The sequence below is a fragment of the Cervus elaphus genome, chromosome 17 (assembly GCF_910594005.1).
Source record: "Cervus elaphus chromosome 17, mCerEla1.1, whole genome shotgun sequence".
Taxonomy (NCBI): Eukaryota; Metazoa; Chordata; class Mammalia; order Artiodactyla; family Cervidae; genus Cervus; species Cervus elaphus.
In genome coordinates, this window is record NC_057831.1 from 57,590,146 (window position 1) to 57,609,336 (window position 19,191).

General features: G+C 37.0%; 1 protein-coding gene across 2 annotated transcripts in view; it reads right to left on the reverse strand.

The window, feature by feature from the left end:
* SMIM14 (small integral membrane protein 14) overlaps positions 1 to 19,191 on the reverse strand; it is a 56,905-nt gene that overhangs the window by 32,290 nt on the left and 5,424 nt on the right. The window lies entirely within an intron of this gene.

A 19,191-nucleotide genomic window follows, 5' to 3' on the forward strand; every position in this document is an offset into this window, starting at 1 on the left:
CCACAAATCTCAGAAAGTCAGGCAGGCAGAAAAGGCAGAGGATTATGTCCCAGATGAAGGAACATGATAAAAGCCCAGAAAAACAACTAAATTAAGTGGAGACAGGCAACCTTTCAGAAAAAGAATTCAGAATAATGATAATGAACACAAACTAGGATCTTGGAAAATGCACGGAGGCAAAGACTATGAAGATGCAAGAAATGTGTAACACAGACCCAGAAGAACTAAAGAGCAGCGCATCAAATCACGGGGGGAAAGATAAGCTATTCCAAAAACAGTGTTGGGGGAAAGCTGACTCCTCACCCTCATTCCTAAAACAAAGCAAATTCTAGATGCATGAGCAATTTAACTTTTTAAAGTGAGGCCACACGCAGAAATAGTCACCGAGAGCAATGGATCAGAACAGAATGCTGACAAACTGACCTATGATTTTACCAGAATTTTGAACGTAATAAAGGTGGCACTTTATTTATTTTCAGAATATTTATAAAAGTTACTCTTAGAAATATTTACTCTATCTAGACACATATGTATTACTTGAATTTATTTTTCATAACAACTTCACTGAGATAAATCATATACTATACAGTTGAGGAGCTGAAAATGTCCTATTCAATATTTAGTATATTCTCAGAACTGTGTGATCATTGCCACAATTTTAAAACACTTTGTAACTCCAAAACGAAATCTTTATCCATCAGCAGTCACTCTTCACTTTCCTCTCTTCTTCCCAGTACTAGGTAATCACTAACTGGCTTTCTGTCCCCATGAATTTGTCTATTATGAACAATTCATGTAAATGGAATCATACACTATATGGTCCTTTGTTATTTGAATTCTTTAACCAAGAATTACTTGTTATTTATGGACAAGCAAATTAAAGACACTTTAGCCTATAAAGAATCCGCCTGCAATGCAGAAGATGCAGGTTCGATTCGATCCCTGGGTGGGGAAGATCCCCTGGAGGACGAAATGGTAACCCACTGCAGTATTCTTGCCTGGGAGATCCCATGACAGGCTGGAGTCCAGGGGTTGCAAAGAGTCAGACATGACTGAGCAACTAACACTTTCACTTTTCATTCTAAAAAACAAACTTCAAAGGACTATTGTGCTGTTGGAAAAGACTCTTGAGAGTCCCTTGGACTGCAAGGAGATCAAGGCAGTCAATCCTAAAGGGAATCAATCCTGAATATTCATTGGAAGGGCTGGTGCTGCAGTTGAAGCTTCAATAGTTTGAACACCTGATGCAAAAACATGACTCACTAGAAAAGACCCTGATGCTGGGAAAGACTGAAGGCAGGAGGAGAAGCGGACGACAGAGAACGAGATGGCTGGATGGCGTAACTGACTCAATAGACATGAGTTTTGAGCAAGCTTCAGGATATGGTGAAGGACAGGGAAGTCCGGCATGCTGCAGTCCATGCAAAAAGTTGCAAAAAGTTGGACATGACTGAGCAACTGAACAACAATTGTGTTATACATATGGCATAGTGGTAGTAATCCAAAAAAGTTTTCTATGAGAGATTACATATCCAAAAGTTTGATTTTGTATATACAGTCACTGAGAAAAGTTTCCTAGTTTACTGTCTGAGCTTTCTTAGTAAAAATTAGAGCCAAAATCTTCAGCTCTGTTTCTTAAAAGGTGCCATTTTTAACCAAGGACTATTCAGAAATGGTAGAATAGTTGCCTATTTCTTTTAATTAAAGTATGATGCATACATAAAGGACTAGAATAAAATACATCAAATCTAATGAGTGATCAGTTCTGGAGAGGAGAATATAATTCATTTTAATTTTTAAACATTTCTTATAATGACTATGTACATATATATGAAAACTTTTAAAATACAGAAAAAATTAAATTTAAAAAGTCACAATATATAACCACAAGCAGGTCACTGGGATGAATGTAGAAGAATATAATTCCAAAAAACTATAAAGGATCAATAATGTTGACAGTTAAAGTGATATTCATTACTATAAGCCAAAAATACACTGTAAAATAAAGAACTTTAAAAAAACACCTTCAATATGTACCAGGGTTAATTTCCTTAATTTACAGATAGTTCTGAAAAATCAGTATGAAAATGGCAATCTAACAGATGAAAGGAGCAAAGAGCATGTTTCCAAGGCAAACAGAGCCAAGAAGCAACGACAAAGTGGAAGAAGTGCAAATCTAAACATGACTTTTACCAGAAAACTGGAAATTTTACATAGATAACTTAAACATCCATATCCAAATAAACATGCAAAATTTTTGTATAAGGATGTCCACTGCAACGTTTTTTATAAGAGCAAAAAATATGAATTCAAAGTGTTTATCCATGTAGCTCTAATTAAGTAAACAACAGTATGAATACATGAAGTCCTATACAGCTACTGAAAAGAATGAGTCACTTTTCTATGTGATGATTTGGGGAAACATCCAACATACACTGAGGTGAAATCAGGCTGCATAACAGTCAGGGAAAACCTATTTCCCATCTAGTACCTTCTCACCTGAGCTAAGGGGAGTGGGCTTGGGGAGGGGAAGCGGAGTTCAAGGCAACCTAAGCTCAACAGTCTTCCTCTCCAGAAGGTAGGAAATATCAAATACAAACTCTGACCACTTCAGTTTTGTCTGAGGCCACTCTGTGTCCATACTTAGTTTAATTGATAAGCTTTCAATGTAGACAAAACCCTGAAAATAAACACAATTTACCCTCATGTGTAGATAAAGCTCACCTCTGAAAGTCTGCTAAAGGGCTCGGATTGTGCTGGGTGTGGACATCCGCAAATGCCCACAAATACAGGTCCTCCCTCCTGCGCTCTCAGGGCCTTGTCAGGCCAGTACAATGTTGGTTGAAATTAGAAGATAAGTTTTTTTTAAATAAAATTCAAATATTAAAATGTCCAATGGCTATCCAGTTCTATAGTCCCTTACCACAGAAATACTCTAAGAAAGTACTAGCAAACTGACTTTTATAAAATGAAGTGAGACTTGTTTTTTAGCACCTATAAAAATCATAAAACAGCTATTTTTAGGTCTCTTTAATCCATCTGATTTACAAAATTAGACTCCACCACTACCCACCCCACCAGACAAAAACACAGCCTAAGGGCAGGAGCCTATTTTAGCCGTCACTGTGTCTCTAAACACCTCCGTCTTTGCTTAAGCCATAGCAATGAACAAGTATTTTTTAATTCTGGACAATGTTTATTTTCTCTGTATCTATATATACCAGGAACATGTAAATCAACTAGAATTTAAAAGTATCTACTGGTCTTAATTAGCCTCCAGTAAAGTAAGAAAATGTATTTACAAATAGGACATTCCTCAATAGTGCTATGCTTTCGTGGAAATTTCTATATGTAAACTTGAGCTGTTTTATGTACTATTTTCAGTTAAGAGTTTCCACTTTAAAATTACTTTTTAAAAAAAATAGAATGGAAACAGTTATCTTCTGGCTAGGACCTCAGAACAAGCGCCGATGCTCATCAGCAGCTGAGTACTAAAGAAAAACGGTACCCAATTCCACCCCATGTTTAAACCCCTTGGTGGCCAAAGACATTAAGCAGCTGTTCTACCCTGGGCAAGACAAAACTGGGTTACTGAATCAGAATTCCGGTAAATCAGCCTAGAAGAGCCCTTTCATAGAAAGTAACTTAAAACAATGCTTTTTGCTTTTCATGTTTCAGAGGAGTTATTCGCCTCCTCAATTTAGCATTGAGAACAAGGCTAAATAATATTAAAGTTATGGGTTTGACCCTTGAAGACAACCAGTTTTACTCCAATTGGTCACAAAAGGCCAAAGTCATAAAAAATGAGAACAGTGCACTGAAGAAGTTCAAAATAATCTAGGAGAGGAGAGAAGTAAATATGGCACATGTAAAAGTAAAAGTGGCCATGAATTAATAATTACTGAGGTTGAGTGATAGACACAAGAGAGCTTTTATACATTTCTACTTTCTTCTATTTTAGGATTTGCCATAACAAGCATTTAACTTATATATCACGTCAGTATTTTCCCACTATAATGAATATTTGTGATAGCAATGACTCTGGGTGTAAATTAAGCAACGGTTTACAGATGATTTTTTAATGCAGCATAAAGGATAAAACATATCTAAAGCTCTCAAACCATCCACTCTTCAACAACTCTCAGCACAGGAAAGCAGTAAAATAATCCACTCGGTATGCTGGGAGGGCAAACACAATTTCCCATATTCCTCAGATCCGGGTCATTTCCTCCACCAACTACAACTAATAAACCTTCCCTGGGAGACATCAGCTGTAGTAAGCCGGTTGAGTCATCCTGTTTCTGTATGTGCTGAAGGAATTTTCCAGTGCTGTTAACCAATTTATTATCTGCGGTCAGAACCTTAAACACTCTAGCTCACGCTAGGTAGGTTTAATTTACCTCAGTTCATCTTTGGGGAGTCAAATTCAATTGCCTATTTACAACTTTGGAAAAGATGAGAAGAGTAGATACTACTTTTCTCTGTGTTTTCTAGAATTATGCCATGGAATTGCATGCTTATATACAGGATTGATTCTTTAGGAAATAAAAGTTTTTAAAAAGTGGTTCCTGCTTAGGCCAAACACACTTAGTAGCAAATATCTGTAAAACAGCAACATTATCAGTGTTACATATTTAGTATCAGTGGTATCCTTGGAAGCACAGAGTAAAACAGCAAATGTCCACCTTCCCATTTCTCGCTCCCCAATTCTCCTCCCTTTCCCCAGATGTACCACAGTTAACAGTCAAGTGTGAATACTTTCTGGTCTTTTTATATATATTTATACCCTCTTAAATATATATACACATACATCATACTGGTAGGTTTTAGGAGATCATATTCGGAGAAGGCGATGGCACCCCACTCCAGTACTCTTGCCTGGAAAATCCCATGGACGGAGGAGCCTCGTAGGCAGCAGTCCATGGGGTCTCGAAGAGTTGGACACAACTGAGCGACTTCACTTTCACTTTCATGCATTGGAGAAAGAAATGGCAACCCACTCCAGTGTTCTGGCCTGGAGAATCCCAGGGACGGGGGAGCCTGGTGGGCTGCCGTCTATAGGGTCACACAGAGCCGGACACGACTGAAGTGACTTAGCAGCACCAGCAGCAGCAGGAGATCATATTATACATGTTCTGCAGCTTGCTTTTGAGTAACATAAGAAGTCTTGAAGATCTTTCAATATATACAGCTCTACTTCATTCTTTATAATGGTTATATAATACTTCAAAGCATGAACACACAATTTTAGCATTCCTTTAGGAAAGGTAATTTAGGGCCTTTCCAACATTTGTTACTATAATGCTGCAACAAACATCTCTGTGCCCATATTTTGTAGGACGAAGTAAAAAAAAAGAGAAAAGAAATCTCTAGGTCTAAAGGCATTCACAAAAAGCCTTTACCAATTTCAATTCTACCAAAAGTACACAGTACATATTACTAATTGCATAGCCTAGTAGTTAGCAATTCATACAGTGTTACCATCACTAACAATATAACAATACTTAAGATATACCCAAAAAACACTTTTTTTTGCCAGAATGTCAGGCCCCAAAATATGTCTCATTGCTTTTATTACCTATGTAATGAGGCATCTTTTCAAGTTATTTCTTCTTTTTCAAACTCTTTTTGTCTAGTTGATTTTAGGAGCTGTTTATACTATCGATTATTAATCACAGTAAGATTAAGAATGTGTTATAGTTTATTTGCTTCCCTTTCTTCTAGGTGGCTACAAAGACAGATTTGTAAGGGTCTATTTCCACTTAAATATTTATTTATTAGACTGTTAGCTAAAGAGTTAACAGAACTGTAAACACAGAAAAATAGATCTAAAATCCCAAGAGCAATTAAAAATAACATCCAATGACAATGTGAAATATTATTAGGAGAGTACTCTCGTTTTCTTTAATGCTATAACTAACACACTATCTTCTTCCAGGAACAAGCTGGAAGAACTGAAGGGTAACCACAAACCCTTGATTTTCTTTTGACAATTTGACTTCAGCTCTATTACTTGGAACTATTTGTTATTGTCATAATTGTTATGGACTAAAAGGAAGTAAAAAAAATAAAATAAAATGTCTTCCAAGCCTAAAAATTTAGGTGGGAAGGCCTTTATATATTTCCATGTGTGTGAGAGTTCATCTTGATTTCTCTTACAGAAGAAACTATGTGGTTTGAATGTATCTTTGCAAGAAGCTATTATCACCTAGGTTTCTTTTTTAAGAAATTATATTTTTTTAAAAGAAGGTATTTTACAATACCTACGGGTAACAAAAATCCCCAAAACATACTAAAATGTCAATATAGGTTTCAAGATTATAAAAGTTAGTCTCAAAAAAAAAAAAGTTAGTCTCATACTTTTGTAATACTCTGCTGCTGCTGCTGAGTCGCTTCAGTCGTGTCCGACTCTGTGCGACCCCACAGACGGCAGCCCACCAGGCTCCCCTGTCCCTGGGATTCTCCAGGCCAGAACACTGGAGTGGGTTGCCATTTCCTTCTCCAATGCACGAAAGTGGAAAGTGAAAGTGAAGTCGCTCAGTCGTGTTCGACCCTTAGCGACCCCATGGACTGCAGCCTACCAGGCTCCTCCGTCCATGGGATTTTCCAGGCAAGAGTATTGGAGTGGGTTGCCATTGCCTTCTCCGTAAGACACCGAAAAATAGTAAATATTTATAAAGTATAACATAAAAGTACTTTTAACACAAAATGCTTAGGAGAACCAGTCATGAATTTTTTAAGTAAATAATTCAGTCATTTGCTAGACCCACAAAGAGTTCTGACATTAATTTGGAATGGAATGACCATTAGATGACTTTTGCCCAAAATGGCCTTACTTGTTTACTTCTTGCTTTACCAATGGCTACCAAATTTCCTTATCATATATATATAGGTAAATGCAACAGGAGGAAAAAATTTTAAAAGAATACAACAGGGCTAAGAATGATATGATCATAAGATATGAATGAAAGACAAAACCCTGAAGATGATTAAAAACAAAGGGCCAGTAAGGAAAATGTAAATAAATCTCTTAAGTCTCTAAGAGACAAAGGAGTTAAAATAGCCAAGAGAATCTTCAAAAGACATTTAAAATAAGTAAAGACCAAGGGAAAAGATAACTCCCAAAAGAGGTGCTGCAGCTAATTAACAAACATTTTAAAAGGTCACCCTAACTAATCAAATAAATGCAAATTAACATGTAAACTTTCACCTGAAAAAAAACACCAAGAAAGTACCATGAAAGTTTAGTCATACATTGCTCGTCCTCCAGTTAACAGCCATAACCCTTCTGGAGATCAGCAATGTGTATCAAGAACTATAAAAATTCTCTTATCAATGACATGTGTGTTATCTGTGGTTTGCTTTAAAATACTCCCACAAAGGGAGAGGAAAGTAGGAGGGAAAGGGACAAATCTTCCTTATAAAATTCCAAGTGGTATTAGATTTATCATCCTCTGGGAGGTGAAGCTTAACCCTCCCTGACCCTTGAACGTGGACTAGACTTCCTGACTCCCTTCTAAAGGACAGAGTTCAGAAGGAGAAGGTAACTTTACAGTAGAAAAACCTATCAAACACTCTCTTAACCACAAGATCAAGGTAAGCCTACAAAACAGAGGAGACAAACTAGTATTACTTCCAGGCGATCCTAGGAAAGTCCTTATAAATGATAAAAAGAAATAAGACTACTACTGATTTTACTTATCTTAAATTAGCAGTATTGAGTAATATATTATTTTCTTTATATTTCTATTTATTTATTTATTGGCTGTGTCACACAACCTATGGGCTCTCAGTTCTTCAACCAGGGATCCAACTAGCATCCCCTACAGTGGAAGCATGGAGTCTTAACTACTGGACCATCAAGGAAGTCCTGGGTAATGTACTATTAATTCCACCAACATTTATTGTCCTCCAGAAACATTTTGGGATCACCCTCCTTGAAATCCTACCAAGAAGTTTATAAATTAATATTGCTTTGAAGCAGGTACTATGTATTAGGCTTCCCTGGTAGCTAAGATGGTAAAGAAACCGCCTGCAATGCAGGAGACCTGGGTTGGATCCCTGGGTGGGGAAGATCCCCTGGAGAAGGCAATGGCCACCCAAGGCATTTCTGTCCTTCCATGCAAATATTTTAAGCAACAAAATGTCAGCTTATCCTTGGATTCAATCTTGGATTCAATCCTCTCTTAAAAAAAAAAAAAATCAAAACAAAAGAAGAAAAAAACAAGAGCAATCAGTTCTAAGAACCCCAAAATACCAAAACTTGACTTTCCCTTTATTTCCTCAGGACTGAATTATAAGAAACATGTACCCTTATTTAACCTCCCTACTCTCGCCAAACTCTCATCTCCTCTCTTCTTCAATAAAGGTTAGTTCCCTGCTCCTGCTTCCAAGAGCAATATTACTAAGAAATTCATATCCCTTATAAGAAATGAGTCAGTAACCCAGTATGCTCAACATGAAATTCTTGCGGTTAAGGGGGGGAAAGTATGTAGAATTACTATGTGCCCAGAATTTAAATCTAGGGGAGAAGTATTCTACATTAAAATGACTATACCAGTTCTGCTAAGGTTATCAGATGTTTTTTCTTCTTGTCTTCCTAATTTTCTATATTTTACTTTTAAAATGGAATCATATATTTACATATGGGTATGCAAATTTGTCACATATATGTAAACACATACACATGTAAACAAAAGATTCTATCCAAAATAAATACTAAAGGTTGATGCCAAACTTCCTTGCATTAATAACTTAAAAGATAAATTTTCTTCTATAGACACTTGCAAATCATTTAAAACCATAAGAATTTAGTATTCAAAAATGATATAACTGGTTGCCTCTGGAAAGGGGGCCAAAGTGTCTAAGGGACAGAAGTAGTAAGAAAACTTTTCACTGTATATTGCCTTTGTGTCTTCTGAGTGATTAAAAAAATATTAACTTTTCAAAAGAATAACTTTACTGCAAGCATCCCGTTCTTCCCATACCAGAACCATTTGCTCCAGGGACAAATAATTACATCTCAACTTTTCTCTTGAACTGAACATGCTAAATTATCTTAAGCACTATCTGACCTTCCATCATCACTGAATTTGTTAGCCAGCATTAATACATAAAATATGGTATTCTAAACTCTGTAAGTATATGTGTTACAAAATAAACCAAATCCCATTATCAGTGAGAAATAACCAAGTATATAAACAGACCATACAATGGATATTTCTAAAGTCAGCCTTTGCCCTAAATCTGAGGTAATCATTCTTTGTAGCATACTAAAGACTAAGAACCACTGGTCTAGATACATAAAGACTTGTCTCTGGATTAAGATACATGAAAACTTGTCTCTGGATTAGAAAATACATAAGACTATACCCTCTGGCTCAGGGTGTAGCCAGTTTTCAATGTTTTACCTTTCTTTTCCTCCACTCATCCTCTGGTGGAAGTATTAACAGTTAAAGAGGATCAAAATGTTATAACAACGGAGTATGTATCACAAACTACTAATGTTGCTATAATGTTTTGGTAACATCTGGTAAATTGAGTTTAAAATAAAAGCAAATGGGAATTCATTTTAAAAATACACATATAACAAGGAAAATAAAGGAAAACAGATGAGGACTAGACTAGGTTTTTTTTAAGGTGTTTTCTCAAGACTCATTCAGAACCAAAGACATCTGGATACATGTCATAGATGGGAAGCAGAAAAAAGAGGGTTGGAGGGAGAAGAGATTTAAGAGATAATATTAAAACTCAGTAAACAGGAAAACAATTCCTTTTTCTAGAATTTTCTGAACATACCAGCCACAAAGCGTATTTATATACAAAAACTTGAATTACAAATAAATGAGGAGGGGATCAACAGTTTAATAAATGCTAGGAATGTACAAAGTACATGCTAGGAATGCCTTCTAGCAATTAAGGGGGGAAAAAAACCCCTAAGTGATTCTAGAAGACAAATTTAGGTGAGTATTTGATCTTTAATGGCAGAACAATGAAAAATATCAACAAACTTACAACATAATATATGCATTAAAAAATTGCAAATACAATTACAACAGCCAAAGAATGGGGGGCGGGAATCACACTCCACTAATATGATAAGCAAAGATTTCTTAAGAACATGGAACATATACAAACAGATTCTTAAAGTGGGAACTGCACTGGAGATTACACACTATAATTTTTATGGCAATATGAATTCAGAAATTAAAAAATGTTCATGCCCTTTGAATAATTCCACTTCTAAGGTTCTTATAATTTTTAAAAAACCTGAAATACAAAGACCTATGTACTAATATGGTTATCACAGTGAAAAACTGGAAACAGTCTAAATGTCTGGCTGGTGACTCAGTGGTAAAGAATCTGCCTGCCAACGGAGGAGATGCAGGAGACGTGGGTTCAATGCCTAAGCTGGGAAGATCCCCTGGAGGAGAAAATGGCTACCCACTCCAGTCTTCATGCCTGGGATATCCCATGGACAGAGGAGCCTGGTGGGATGCAGTCCATGGGGCTGCAAAGAGTTGGATGTGACTTAGCAACTAAACAAGAGCAACAACAAATGTCTGGCTAAAAGGAAATGCTTAAATTAAGATACATACTGTGAAGTATTATGCAGCCAAATGCTTCATTTTCTTTCATAATGACATGGGGAAATAAACACAACGTAATAGTAAAATGTATTAAAAAGGATACAAAAGTAAGCAAAGTACATGCATATATTTAAAAAGCAAAAAAGAAAAACACACTTGAAAAAGTTGAAAGAAAACATATGAAAACTAACATCGGGAATCTCTGAGTGACAATATTTTACTTTTCATTTCGTATATTTTATCTTTCAATATCATAGAATTTTTTTTTTTTTTCCAAACTGCAAGGCATGTGGGATTTGAGTTCCCTGACCAGGGATCAAACTAGTACTTTCTGCATTGGAAGCTGGAATCTTAACCACTGGACCACAAGGAAAGTCCTTATCAAATAATGTGGAGTCCCCATCAAATAATAATTATATATTAACTCATTACAAATCAGGAAAAATGCTGAATGCAGCAAAACTAAGGAAAACTACCTCCAGTTTTTCAATAAATCAATAGTAAAAAGTAAACAACACTTCAGGAGATGGCAGGGATATGGTTACAGTTTAAGAAATTTTAGAGCTATCAATCAAAAGCTATACATAGACCTTGTTTGAATCCGGAAGCAAACAAACCTAGCAGAAGGACAATTATGATACAAACAAAAAGGAACTTTGAACACTGACTGGATTAAATGTCATTTAGGAAATTACCCTGCATTAAATTTTTTAACATAACTATAATGTCAATTGTCACATCTGAAAGACTCTTTATCTCTGAGAGATCTCACTATGTATTTCCAGTTAAAGAGATTTTTATGCCTGGGGTCCAGGTGAAAATAACCCTGCAAAAAGGGAGGTATGGATGAAATGAAAGTCATTAAGTTCAGTAACTGCTGAAGCCAGCTGATGGATACATACAGATTCATGACCTGTTAGTACCAAAAATTTCAAGCATACCTTAGTTTTTTAGAAATACATTTTTATAGACAAACGAAAATTCTTCTGATTCCTCCCCATGCAAACAGAGGGATCTTCTTGAGAAAGCAGGTATAACCAAGCCTAATTCAAGGTCAGAGAATGAAAACTATCTTTCTACTGTAATTTTAAGAAGGTGATTTATGATAAAATCACGTTTTCAATTAGTCCTATCTTTACAGTGATCAAGACAATGTCAAAATTCTTCCCACTTAAAAGTTAAAAATAAAAACCCACAGCAAGGGCAAAATACAAAGTAACAATTTAGAATGCATGCAATTTGTTTTCATAATACAGAAAATAGAGATGCTGTCAGTGAAATGAGGAACTCAGAAGTATTTTATACACTTTTACCTAAAAAGCATCAATGCTATTAACACTCCAAAGTTATAAAATCAAGAGAGTAAAACATACCAGAAACAGCTGAAACTGCCCCCCCGCCCAGACATTCAGGAAGATTACCTTTGCATTTACTCTTTATTTTTGACCTTAATTCCCAACTACAGGAATAATTGCTCAACTCTAGAAATAATTTTTCTACAAACTGCTTTCTGAATCCGCTTTTGCCCAGGAGTCAATTAGAAAACTGATCAACCAAATAAGGAGAGCTATTCCAAAACTCTGGCTACCTTTCATATTAAACAGGGAGAACAAAATATTTGCCTATCAATTTCAGTAATATTATATCATACACTAACATGTACAGTTAGAAGTTCAGAGTACTTTTATCAGATGACTCAACGTCTTTCTGTAATAAGGTGTTCAAATTCCCACAGATACGTTTTTGCAACATACTCATTTGCTTTATCTTTTATCAGAAATGGATCTCAATCAAACAGTCATATCTTAAATAGTTATGCCTGCAGCTTTCTAACTACTTTCATATCTTAACAATAGCCTTTCCAACAAGTTAAGCAAGAAAATTATTCCTCTTTTAAAATGAGGAAAATAAGTTCAGATAAGTGAGCAATTTGACCATGATCACATTGCCATCCAGAATGAGAGAGACCTCGGACAGGAAGTCATAATGTAAATTCCTGACCAAGACTCATTGCACATCTGTCGGATATGACCAATCATGAAGGTTATACTTGTTTCACTCTCATAAAGACAACTTTAGAGCACTACAGAAATTAGATAGCCATCAATTAACTTCCTAATGCTTCTTTCTAGTTACATACTTTTCTCTTAAACTACATTTGCAAGTCTGATTCTCTGATGGGAAGTGGGCAAGGAGAAAGGATGCAGTTTCAAGTTCAAATCAGTCAATCGTCATTTGGTAAAAACTAGGCTAAAATGCTGCCTGGGAGATTAAAGTCATTTTAAAATGTAAATGTTGAAATAAATCCATTATATTCCTTAAATACCACAATTCTCTATGCTTAGGAGTTAAAACTTCCTGAGTTCTATCATGACAAATTTTTAAAATTCACATTAATAGCCAAGCAATTACAGTTTCAAATTCCTACGACTACTCCCTACTTGATCCAACAGGGTGACCCTATGCTGTGTGTAAACAAAGACTGTTGCCTGCCATTTCAGTTCTTTAAGGATCAAATCATTAGCCACAATAGCTGCTGATCTATAAGTACACAATGAAAGAATTGAGGGCGACACATTCTGTGTTTTGGATATATGGACCCCTAGACAGGCTTTCCTGGTAGCTCAGCTGGTAAAGAATCCTCCAGCAATGCAGGAGACCTGGGTTTGATTCCTGGGTTGGGAAGATCCCCAGGAGAAGGGATAGGCTACCCACTGCAGTATTCTTGCCTGGAGAATCCCCATGGACAGAGGAGCCTGGCGGGCTGCAGTCCACGGCATCGCAAAGAGTGGGACACGCCTGAGCGACTAAGCGGAGCACAGCAGCACAGACAGAAGAACTCCACTGACCTCAGACTCGTGCATCTTCCCAGGCAAAGAAAAGCACTAAAATGGAGATATCTGATCCAGGCAACTGCAGTAACCTTTCAACTGACTGCACATACAGCCACCAGCTCCTCCAGTACCTTTGGCGTGGTCCCTCAGAGCTAGCTGAGAGCCCATCTCCCGTGTTACAGTCCTCAGTAAGACACGGAATAAACTCAACTCACGGCTCTGATGTTGTGCATTTTTTTCAAGGCGACAGGCCCATCCAGAATTAGCTACTTACAAGAGAAAAATAAAATAAAAACCACCTCCGAAAATCTTATTATAAAACATTTTTACAGGATAACAAAAAGCTTAAATATACTCTTTCAGAGGGCATACTATTCAAAAGGAAGAGATGAGAGTAGGCTAGAAAGAATGACAACAAAATGTTCATCCTTCATCAAGGAGAACGGGAACGTACAGAAAAAACAAGGTCAATATGACCAGGAGGCCTGTGCAAGATAGCACAGTATAGGTAAGGTCTGTATCAGAGGATGCTAAGTCTTCATTTATTCATATTCAACAAACCACAAGTTCGTAAGTGGTACTTTAAAACTTCGGGGATGCAGCCGTTCTCACTCACTCATTTACAGAGAAAAAAACAATTGAGGCCCTGAGAGTGTCAGTGACTTACCCAAAGTCACCCAGGAGAGCAGAGCTTCAAACTTCTGTCTTCTCTCACTTCTCCTTTCCTGAAAAGGATATATCTAAGTCCCCAGGGGACTAGGTAGCTACCCGAAGAGTTCAGAGGAGGACACAGAAGAAATAAAACGTTAAGCCCTACCTCCAAGCGTTTGCCATCAAGTTAATTACTAATTACAACTCATTCTTAATAATAATATAATCACATACTAGTATATAATTAACAGTCAAAATAAAGGTCTCAGACAAACAACTACTGTGATAATCTCTCCAGAGAAAGTTCAAAAGGAGAACTACTTAACTCACTTAACTTCTACACCTTTTATACTAACAGCTGAACTCTTCACAGTTATCAAGAATTTCCTTATCTCCTTAATTACTCTATGTGGTTGCAGCATAGGACTCGGTTAGAGCCCCCTTCCACCCCACTTCCCGGCTGCCATTACTTTTCTGGAAATTCCCTGCTAATGTGACCCTATTTTCCTGCACCTTAGACACTACCTTTTCTTTCCTCTACCACCTTTTTTTCCCCTTACCTGTTATCTGACTGTGGGCTTCCCTGATTGTGGGCTCAAACGGTAAAAAGAATCTGCCTACAATGCAGGAGACCCAGGTTAGACCCCTCAGTCGGAAAGATCCCCTGGAGAAGGGAATGGCAATCCACTCCGGTATTCTTGCCTGGAGAATTCCATGGACAGAGCCCGACTGTATTCTTTCTAGGAATCACCTTAAGCAACACCTGCTAAAAACAGCATGGGATAGCAGAAAGAATATATATATCTTAGATAAACGACTTAAGTTACCACACTACTGAAAAATGGCTAAGTGAGCCTCTCTGCAACTTCAGTTTCCCCACCTATAAAACAAGAGTGATAATTGAAACTATTTTAATGAGTTGTTCCAAGGATCGGGTGAGAATTTTAAAGAGTGCTTTATAAACTGTAAAATGCTCTGAGCCAATTCAGCTCTAAGCCTTTAGATTTGAAATGTATCTTCAACCCTCAACCCCAGTTCTTTGTATACTGCTTTGGGGCGGGGGTGGGGGGCTGAGGTTGAACTCCCCTGGGGCTCAGCTATCACTCCTTTGCATAAAAGTGAGAGAGAAGAAAGAAGTCTTCTGTTCTGAATCTTGGTCCCTCATCTACAAATTTCCTGTCCTTCCCCGGCTATTCTTTACTCTTGTACAATCTTAAAGACTCTCTCAAGGCCCAAGGGTAAAATTTATTATAAACAGCCAAACAAAGGAAAACTCTGCAATTGAATCATCTTTGTTTATATTCAGTATCTTAACCCAAAGTTTCATATTCTGAAAATGTTCTCTGAAATTTCTACTCGAGTACTACTTAATCACATTCTGAATAAAATTTTTTTAATTCAGGAAAAAAACACTGCTCCATAAGTTAGAAACAGAAAAATTTAACAGATGCCATAAAAATTTCATATTCTGTGACCGCTCCCCTCCCAAATCATAGAGGATACAAATGTTAAGAAACCAGTTTTCAATAGCTCTATTACAAAATACAAGCATGTTCTGAAATTCTGAAGTACATCACAAGTAAAGTTACAAATTTGCGAATGATTTGTTGTTATTGTTCAGTCGCTAAGTTGTATCCGACTCTTAGTGACCCCATGGCCTGCAGCACACCAGGCTTCCAGTCCTTCACCATCTTCCAGAGTTTGCTTAAATTCTTTCTTATTGATTCAGTGATGCCATCCAACCATTTCACCCTCTGTCGTCCCCTTCTCTTTCTAACTTCTATCATTCCACCGTTCAAATAAACCAGAGCAGAATCAAGACTTTTTCTTACTATTACTCCCCTTCACTTCCTTGCCTATATGGTTTTTTGGGCAGAACGAAGTTATGGCTACTACTCTCCCAACTCAGATTAACTCATGCCTTATCTCAGCCATGCTACAGCCTAGACGACCTATCTGAACATAGGTGCACATAAATGCCATTCATGATGACAGGGAAAAAACGCCTAGAACCACTGTGATACAGAAAGCAATGTTGTTAAAAATGAAACTCGACTCACGACCGTAACGCCTGTGCTCCACAGGAGGAGCCACTGCAATGGGAAGCCCGCGCCCTGTAACTAGAGAGGGGGCCCCACCTGCTGTGACCTGAGTAAATCCACTCACAGCAATGAGGACGGACCACAGCCAAAAAGAATAAATCAATCTTTAAAAAATGCAATTTGAATAAGCACCACAGGGAAAAAAAAAAAAAAAAAAAGGAAGTCTTCAAAATTTTAAGCAAGTCAGTGTCTTCTACATTACCTCTGCCAGGAGTACAAAGCAACAAAATAAATAATACGTTAAAAAAAATAGTTTTTTAAAAAGTATAAGCTAAAAAAATAAATAAATAAAAAGTATAAGCTAAAACGAGACAGCAACCAGAACACATCCTCTAAAACTTACCCAGAAGATGCTCACTGTGTCCCTAACTTGCTTTGAAGCATCTTTACCACTGTTAAAATTTCAAAGGGCCACACCTGCAATACTTGTCAATGAGTGCAGTCAAGCATAAACCAGCTTTACTCTGTATTTTTACAAACTTGAGACTCACATCTGTGTCCTGACCCAAATTTAAAAAAGGAAATGAAAATTCAATATGAAAATAAAGCAACAAAAAGGTAACTTTCTTCAAACAAAAGCACTCAAGTTTGCAATGTTATAAACAAAACATAAGCCTTACTATAAACCTACAAACTGGTTTTAGTTTAGAAAAACATATCCTTTCTCAAGGAGTTGAACTTTTTAAAATTTTAAAAGCAATACACATTTCTACTTTTACAATTCAAATACAGAAGTTAAAAAAAAAAAACACAGAAGTAAAAAAAGGTACTCTCTTCTTCTCAGAGGCTACCTCTATTTAAAAAACCCTCATGTAGGAGCGTCCCTGAGTGGCTTAGTAATAAAGAATTCATCTGCCAATGCAGGAAACATGGATTTGCTCCCTAATCAACGGAGATTCCACATGCGGAGAGGTCACAAGCCCATGTACCACAACTACTAAAGCCCAGCTCTAGAGCCCATGCTCTGCAAGAGAAGCCGCTGCAATGAAAAGCCTGCGCACCACAACTGGAGAAGTCCCTGTTCACCGCAGCTAGAGAAAGCCTGTGTGTAGCAAGGAAGACCCAGCACAGCCAAAATGTTTTTAATTATTAAAATAAAAAAACAACCAACCCTCGAGTAAATTTTCTAGGATTGCAAGTATATATATGCTGTATATACTTGCTGAACTATGATTAAAATCACATTTCAAGTCATTAAAATGTGATTATGTTTTTTTTACATAATTAAGACTGGTTGGTTGGCTATTTAAAGCCATGGTTCACCACATTATTTATAATGGTGAAAACTTGAAACTACATTCATGTTCAATGTTAAGTGAAAACTTCAAGTAAACCAGTTTATTCAAAATGTTTTATAAAATGCAGCCAGTTAAAATCAAGTTTAGATATTTTCTAAGGCCATGGTAAAAAGATCACTATGCTGACCCCACTCCCACCCCTCAAAAAGAATACAAGCTTATGTGAGTATTACATCTCAGTTTTACCAAAGATGAATTTTAAAAGTTAAAGACTGGAAGGAAATATGTGTACAGGATTGTAACTTTTGTTGTTGGTTTTATATATTACTATCCTTTGAAACTTTTCAATAACAAGCATGTTTTTTTTTTTTTTAAAGGAGGGACTACTAGACATGCATATCCAATTTAGGTTTAAACAGAACAAAACAATTCCTGAAAGTACTTCTAGTAGCATAATCTGACAGCTAAAACAAGTAGGTTTGCTTATTATAGCTCCCATGATTCTGTAAGACAAAAAGACTAGTCAACGTTGTGATATAAAGTGTATGAATTCTGGGTCAAAGAAAGTTGAGTTTGAATCCCGCAAGTCCCAAGTGGCTTCACCTTAAGCAGCTTACTAACCAGGGCCTGTTTCCTCCAGTGTAAACTGGGGGTGACAACGTCTGACTTGGAGGGCTGATGTGCAAGCTAAACATAGAGTGTGGAATGGAAGTCAAGAGACTAGCATACAGGCTCCATGAACAGGAAATGTCATTGCCATTGAGATTCAGACAGGCAACTGTTTTAATTTCACATTCAAATAATTTTCAGCCTTCTTTCAAAATCGATTTAAAAATAAATAAATAAATAAAATCGCTCTGAAGTGCCCAAACTGCTACTTTACTGTAGGGTCTACTGCCATGTGCACACAACCAATTCAGATGGTTAGCCCTTGCTATGTGGACGAAAACATGAACACGAACGTAAGCACACACCGAAAGAATACCTCTGCTTATAAACTCGTAGTATACTTGCCTAAGAAGTTTTACAATCTTAAAAAAATTCTAATATAAGCCACAATATAACTCTCGGGAGTGCTTACTTTCTGCAAAATCTTTACAACTCACATATTAATATATCACGATTAATTATCAATGTAGACAATTTAGTATCTTTTATCGAAGCTTTTGTTCTAAGTCTTATTAAACTATATGGGAAAAGATTTTTTACAAATACTGCCTTTTAGCAATGTACTGCTTTTTACAGAAACAGTTAAAGTTGATATTTTTCTTCATTTATTTATCCCATCAACAAGCCTACTGTTGTTAATCGGTCCTCCCTGACCTCATGGGCCTCCCAATCAAACAAGCCAAATAGCCACAGACAACTGAATGTGAAAAGTGAAGCGAAAAGAGCCACACAGGGTTATTTACAAAAGCACGAGATGGGTTATGACAGAGCTCTGCTAAAGATCATGTGTGACCAGAGCTTCCGCAGATAAATATAGCTATTCAGGCTTCAAGACTAGGAAGAGAAGAAGGACAACCAGTACTTCTCTAGATGAAGTATCCTCCCCACCCCAAATCAAAGTGAAAGTGAAAGTTGCTCAGTGTATCCAACTCTTTGCGACCCCATGGACTAGTCCATGGAATTCTCTGGGCCAGAATACTGGAGTGGGTAGCCTTTCCCTTCTCCAGGGGATCTTCCCAACCCAGGGATCAAACCCAGGTTTCCTGCATTGAAGAAGGATTCTTTACCAGCTGAGCCACAAGGGAAGCCAAGAACACTGGAGTGGGTA